At 38.4% G+C, this 7,408-nt stretch overlaps 1 long non-coding RNA gene across 1 annotated transcript; it reads right to left on the reverse strand.

The window, feature by feature from the left end:
* Positions 1 to 4,812: 4,812 nt before the first annotated feature.
* On the reverse strand, positions 4,813 to 6,587 carry LOC149710155 (uncharacterized). The gene is made up of 3 exons (XR_016376857.1): positions 5,582 to 6,587; positions 5,386 to 5,487; positions 4,813 to 5,313 (listed from the first exon to the last, which is right to left on the reverse strand). It is a non-coding gene; the product is annotated as an uncharacterized LOC149710155 (long non-coding RNA).
* Positions 6,588 to 7,408: the final 821 nt, after the last annotated feature.

Here is a 7,408-nt window from a genome sequence, read left to right on the forward strand (position 1 = left end):
AATATTGACGTGGGTGAAGAGAACTTTACAGGGCGTTGGCTATGAACTCAGGTGGCATATGACGTTGCCTCTTATCGAGTCGGAAGAAACCCCTACTCCCCTGCGCGTTGGTTTCTCTACATGTAATTACAGGAAAGGACATAACCCTTAAATAGTAGAAACTCTTAACTCTTCAATTGAACCACGCACGGTATTCTGGTTCAAACCTCTCTTTTAGAAACCGTCGATTTATGCAGCATGCTTTTATTTTTTCAGCTCTGTGAGATATGAATCATTGGGAATACGAGTCATTTAATGACGAATCTTTTATCTGTTTATCGAGAAAATAAATCAATTTGAGAGCAAAAACACTCTGTAACTCTAAATTAAAGTAATATCGTAGGCGTGTATCTTGGGTCCCAAAATACTCACGAGATAAAATACTTAGGCCTATTTGATACGTTTTAGCAGAAGTGAGATGAGACTAGAAGTGAAGGGCTCTAGCATTGGTAATAGATCCTTGCACTAGTGAACAAATTTGAGGATTTTATGCCGCTTCCATTGCGCCTACACTAGAGAGAAAAAAATTGGTCGAGTTCCAAAAAAACTTCCCACCCCCTTCCCCTCAACCTAAAGCCGCGGAACACGGACGCGGGTGCTTGAATCTAGTTCGGCCGTCTACCACCGCGAGCGTCACATGTTTTGGAGGGGAAATTCTGAAACCGCTACCAGAGGACCAACCGTTGGTGTGTTATCAAGAATATTCACTTTCGCCGAGTGAAGAATTTGGTTAGCTCAGTACTTCTAGTCTCATCTCACTTCTGGTTTTAGGCTAAGGTTTTACCCATCATATCAGTATCAATCTGGAAAAACAATGATCTTTAAAATTTGCTGAGGAAAAATTCATAGGTGCTTTTTTATTGTATTTTTTTTAATTAATTTTAACATTTAGAATTTCTTTCATGCAAAATTTTAACTGATAGGAAAGATTCAATCTAAAATATTATTCGTTACTACTAATGTTATCTATAACTAATAACATGAGTTCACAAGACATATCGATAAGAAATAATTCTCAAATTTGCATGGGTAATTAACTATTTTCTTTAATTTAACATACCCCTGAAAGATTTCGTATCTGTTGGAGAAGCAAGCATGGTTAAGAGTAAATTGCTGCCTTGCATGCTTGCCTAACCGGGATGGAATCTTCCAGGGGTTTGTTAATTAAAACCTAATAGTTAATTACCCATGCAAATTTAATTTAAGAATTATTTTAAACCCAAGAATAATTTTAGCGTAACGAAATTAGAAGTGCATGCAGCTGTTCCATGCTAGTACACGCTTTACGGTCAATTTCTTTAAATGTGTGTTCAAGTGACGTGTTGTACTACATCGTGTAATGTTCTTGCAAAAATTTGGGGAAATTCCTATTGCCTAGCTGTAATAGTACCCAAAAAAGCCCATAGCATACATATCCTGTCGGGGTGTAATGTTTGGTTTGTAATTTTTCGGGCGTCTTTCGAAATCCAGCGTGGTAGCTCGAATCCGGCTTAATTCGTCTCGCGAAAATGCTAAAGAATGGATTCTTCGGATCCTCCTCTCCTTATTCGGTTATTCCTAGCTTTGAAAGTATAAAATTCGGGAGCACCGGGACTGAGCGAGCTCTTCTCCAGAGTCCATAGTCTCCCATAGAGAGAGGAAGATTGAAAAAATTTACACTGGAGCGTCCTGGGACTGCTCGGCATATACCGTTCTTAATATTTGCCGAACGAATTCGCGTTAAAACGGCTTTAATAAGCGTCATTCTCCGGCCAATTTTGGGACAACCGAGGGGTTTAAATAGAAGAAGTTAAGTCAGCAGCAACCACTTCTTCTTCCCTCCTCCTGTTAGTTTTCTGGTATTTATTCCTGCCACTTAAGCCTAATCGTAAACGTGTTTACTCTCTTAACACGGAGGCTATGTATATGAAGCTACCGTTTATTTAGACTCGTTTTATTTTGGTTTTGTGTTGTACAGTATCGTAAAGTAACACGGTGAAGAGGCGTGCTAAATCTGGCCTATTTTCCTCCTTTTAAACGATGAAATCGTTAAGTTTCTCTTTGGGGAAACCTTTTTTAAAAGCGGTGCTGTTTGCTTGGATTTATGTAAATTTAAATTGTCGAGGAATTGTGAAAAAAGTCGTAATGCGACGCTATTGTATGGGTTAATTTACGCAAATATACTGTGTATGGTAGGTTCCTTTGTTTCTGAGATAAGTGATAAAAAATGTCATAGTGCTCAGACATTCGGAACATAAAACCTAATCATTTATTATACAAGAACTCGTGTTAAACGTGAGAACGTTCAAAGATAATGCATCTTACGTTTTTTTCTCAAAGTAAATGAAAACATCCTTACATCACCTACGTTTTGGCAAGCTTATTACGACCTACTGATAAACTTATGAGCTCTAATTGTGGTGTTTGCGTGCTTCTATTCTGAAATAACAGAATGGTCTGTGTGCCTAGTTTAAGTTCTCGGTTGTTTTGAAGGAGCCTTCACAAACATTCGAGAAAAGACCCGTTGTTTATAAACCGAGCTAATGTTTCAAGCGCAACCGAACTCTCTGAACGAGTGCTGCTAATAATTTTATCATATTTTTCTTCTGGCATTAACATATTTCCTCGAGATCTGGCTCATTTGTGAAGGCACCTTACATTGTGGCATTCGAACGAAGAAAATTTAGTTAAATGCTGGTAATTTAATCCAACCATGGTTGTGGAACTTAAAGCAACGTTTTAGTATTAGTATTGGACCTATAGACGTGTATTAGGCAGTTTAAGCATTTACGAACTCGGACAAAGTACATTTAATTCTTTTGAACGATGTTAGTACGTCATGTGACGTATATTTGTTTATATAAATGTGTATTTTAACTTGTGTAACTGGATAAGAATCTAGCTACTCTGTGCCTGCATGGGCAAAGTTTTTGCTAATATTAGAAGTCACTATTACTATTATTATCAGCGTTTTGGAAGCTAAACGCTGAGCGTTACTATCAGACAGACGTGTTAAGCCAGGTATTTCTTCTTTCTTGTTATAATATTGCTTAAACACCCTAGACTTATACCTCCATCCATATATTACCGTAGAGCTTTCAAATTATCCTCACTACATATTGCAAAAAATAAATAAAAAAGAAGAAATTTTGAATTTGATTTCGCATAAATGGAGACGGGCAGATGTTCGATACTGGTTATAAAACTTCGCATATCTAGAATAGATCATTTGATCGGGTATTTTTATACCAGAAAAGCATGCGCCAGTCTAGGGTCTACGATATTATAAAAACGGCTTTAGAAATTAAACCTTGCATAGCACCCTAAAAAAGAACATCCAAAAGAGAAGAGCTAGCCGCCAAAATTTGCAAGAAAAAAAAGGAAGATGGCGTCCAAGTGTATCGAATCCTTTCTTTATCGCCTTAGCCCCCCGTCACATGCCATGGTCGGGCGTCGGGAACCCGCGTTCACATTGCGCCCATAGGGTGAGTAGGGGGGCAATAGTCTCAAACGACATCTAGCGGATGCCATTCAAAACATGTTGAATAGATTGTTACGCTCATTTAAAATACGTAGAAGCGAGCATCACGGACGAAACGTATATATATATTTCTATGCTGTATGCAAGGGACCTCCATCATGGCTGAATTGAGGGGGTCTAGCGACCACCCTTGGGGCATTTTATGCATTTAATATGAAAGTTGATCTTCGTCTCAGTATGAAGATTCAACACGTGCTACTGGAGAGCTTCACAAATGGGTCTAGGGTTAGGGTACATTGATGATAGGAATAGATTTGTGCAGCATGGTTTAATTGCAAAGAAACGGCAAATGCGTTGGTTTTTGAAGGATTTTAAGCGTTACTGTGGTGAAGTAAATGTATCCATTGGTTCATGCATGAACCCGGCTAGATTAACAACGATTTCGTACCATTCACAAATCATTAAATATTCATTCTAATTACTGAAATATCCGGTAGATCAATTAGTACCCTTATTTTGCGTCATTATATCCTTATATGCGCTAAACCTGGCAACCTGGGACTAGTTAACTAGAAAAACATGTTGACCAATGGACACATGAATAGCAGACAACGTTTTCCACTCTGATCCACTCCCTTTTGATTAGAATGATTAAATGTATACTTCTCAAACATACTAACTGTTAATTAACGGACTTAACATAAAAATGTGCACGAAGAACAAAGTGAACACATTAAATAAGGAAGCCAAATGTAGAAGAATTGCATCTCATTTGGTTATAACTGTAACTGTTTACTCTTAATTTCTATCAAAGAGAAAACTGGCCTCACTGAATTTGTTAGGCTCCCTGTTTGCGCTTCCATTGAGCTTTCCACGTGAAAATGCGCCATATAATTCACGAGCTGCGTAAGTTCGTGTAGTCATCCCCTCTTATTACAACTATACCCAAAAAAATCTTGATAAAAGGTGGGAATAAGTTGGATAAGGGTCCCGGGACGTATGCCGCCGACATTATCCTCGCGTACGACCACCCTATTGGTCCGTGGGAGACGATGGGATCCTTTTCATATCAAAAGACCCTGACTCTAATTATGGATAAGCCAGCGAATGGATGATAAGCGTATCGAATATTCGCCTACTCTGGGCCTAAACCGGGGGAATAGCCCCCACGCTATACCCACCCTGTATCACACGCGGGACTGTCCAGGGTTAGTCTCAGTTGCGTTAGGCCTATATGGCATGGACCATTTAAATGCAAAAATGGCCGTAGAAATTATGGAACGGAAGCGACGTGTTCCGCTTTAGACATTTTTTCATAGCCAATCCCTGTGCCGTTTTTAAAATGTATTGAAGAACTCATTTCATTAAGAGTTATTTATTTTTAACATGAATGTTGATTTGTAATTTTGAAATAACGTAAAAGCGATGCAGGGAATTGTGTCTCGATGCTGATCGATGATACCATAAGTTCATAAGAAATGTTTCATAAGTTTGTGACTGGTTACTGAGAGCTTGTTATGAAGTAACGTAGGTCATAGATTCGAGGTAAAGCGACACCTGGTGAGGAGCTGTCAAAGGCTTAGTACAGACAAAATAGGAAGATGGACTTCAAAACCGGGTATAGTCAATTCTCGCTTGTCGTTCTCAAACTATAGTCTGGTACTTTCTCGTGACGTCACACCCTCCTATCTCTTACCTCCGTTTGGCGACCATATTGGAAGTCGTCAGCTCAGGGCATACAATTTAGACTACCAATGTTGACGTCAGGTTCCCCTAGCTCCTACCCTCTCATTACCACTCTATAATCTCAGTATCTAGGCAGTATATAAACTTATGATATTATTATGATTTGATACACTTCATCGAAGTCGAAGCTTTGAACCCACTTTAGTCAAGACTTGCGTGTTTTCTGGCGTAATATTCGTGGTAAAATGGTATTTATTCGTGATTTTCTGGTTCGAATCCGAGCGTGGCTAAGGAGGTTAACCCTGTGTGTAGAACACGGTCTCGCGACTTTAGAGATGATTTGCGTGCGGATTCGCGATTTCTTAGCGAAAAGCTATAAAAATAGATTAGTCTTACCTTTTTTTACTAGCTTAAGGTTTTATGGGGTTTTATGTATTAGTGCCTTTGGCATCATAAATCACACTTTTTCTAATTCTTTGGGATGAATCTATATACGTGACATGAGTGATGATCTTGTGTACGTAAATTTTTATTTAGCGAATTATGGGTTCAGCATTTTTGCAAAGAAACTATGTAAGAACTTCCTGTTTTTCGATTTTTGAATATTAGTTTTGGTTCAAGACCCTTAGGAAAATTGTTTTGGTGAAAAATTTAACATCAAACCTGAGGAAAATATGTTCAGAAATATACATATTATCATAGGTTCATGAGATACGTTCCATAAGTTTGTCACTTGTTACAAACTGGAGCTTGTCATGAAGTGAGGGAGGTATGTCATAGATTCGAGGTAAAGCGACGCCTGGTGAGGCGCTGTCAAGGCTTAGTACAGACTAAATAGGAAGATGAACTACAAAACCGAGTGTAGCCAATTCTCGTGTCGTTCTCGAACTAGCTAGCTCTCAGTAAGTCTCTAGCATTACGAAGTATAGTTATGAATACATGTTTGGTCAAAATAAAATATTCTCATTCAATATTGACCTGTACCCATTTTTAACATACGACCATTGGACGCAAAATAAGATCATTTATAATTCTATAACCGCACTTCGAACCCTAAAGTTTTATTAATGGTGTTGAAACCATGATACTCTAAAACACCTGCGATAAAATCATTACTCATATTTTTCCCATAGCAAAATACATGACGTATTTTTCTCCTTAAAATGATTTAAGACATTTGAAAGTAATGTTCCTGAAATGTACTCGCTGATTCTACCATTAGTACTTGCAGGCTTGCGGTTCGCAGCATCCTGTAGCGCCTTTCGCGAACCGAGGGAAGTTTCAATTTTAGCAAATTGAAAAAGATTTAAAAAGAAAAATTCTGGCCAAAATTCAATTTGTCACTTGCTAAAGCGAGCTATAAGGACCTCCCACTTACTTATATTTGAGGTGTTTGAAAGGTTCGAACCCGCGCCAACTTATATAAACTCCCGCTGGGTCTAAACTATCAAAGTTTATTTTCACACCTTGAGACGCGATTTGTCTGGTAAACAAATGATTTCTTGAATCTACAAAATAAACCCTCTTTAAAAAGTACTATGAGAACTTTTCCGAATCGACACTTTTAAAGTCGTACACGCCCAATGCTTCTACGTTCTTCAATCATTTGTTTTCTGTCTTTGCTTTGAGTGTATGTACTTACTAAGTGTGCCAGTAAAGCGACATTCACTTAGTGAAAGAGCCCATTTTCAAGTTTTGTTTGTCAAGTCATTGGTAACAATTAAGTTAGACCAATGAGAAGATTAGATTAAAATGGGAATGGACCATTTCGATGTAAGTAAGAGGGAAAGACATGGGGGTAAAACTCCGTTTTCCATCTCGCTTTTTGGCGCCTGCGCTGTAGTCATTTTGTATCATCAGAGTGTGCCGAGACGGATGGCAATGTATCAACCCCCTTGTACGCCCCGATACTTAGGATTATACAGGGAATAGTCTGGGGGTAAAACTACGCTTTCCATCTCGATTTTTGGCGCCTGCGCTGTAGTCATTTTGTATCATGAGATTGTGTAGAGACGGCAATGTATCAACCCCCTTGTACGCCCCGATACTTAGGATTATACAGGGAATAGTCTATATGCAGAATTTATGAGTATCTTTTAATTTAGCTCATTGTCGGGCATTTATACCCCTCTAAAACAGTTCAAGTACTATTTGACGTTTTGTCCTCTTTAATATTGTACGTCAATTAATGCGTTGATACATTTCAAATATAGTGATTATTTT

The sequence above is a fragment of the Phalangium opilio genome, unplaced genomic scaffold (genome assembly GCF_054372755.1).
Source record: "Phalangium opilio isolate 3A_F unplaced genomic scaffold, DU_Popi_V2 ptg000011l_1, whole genome shotgun sequence".
In the NCBI taxonomy this organism is placed as follows: Eukaryota; Metazoa; Arthropoda; class Arachnida; order Opiliones; family Phalangiidae; genus Phalangium; species Phalangium opilio.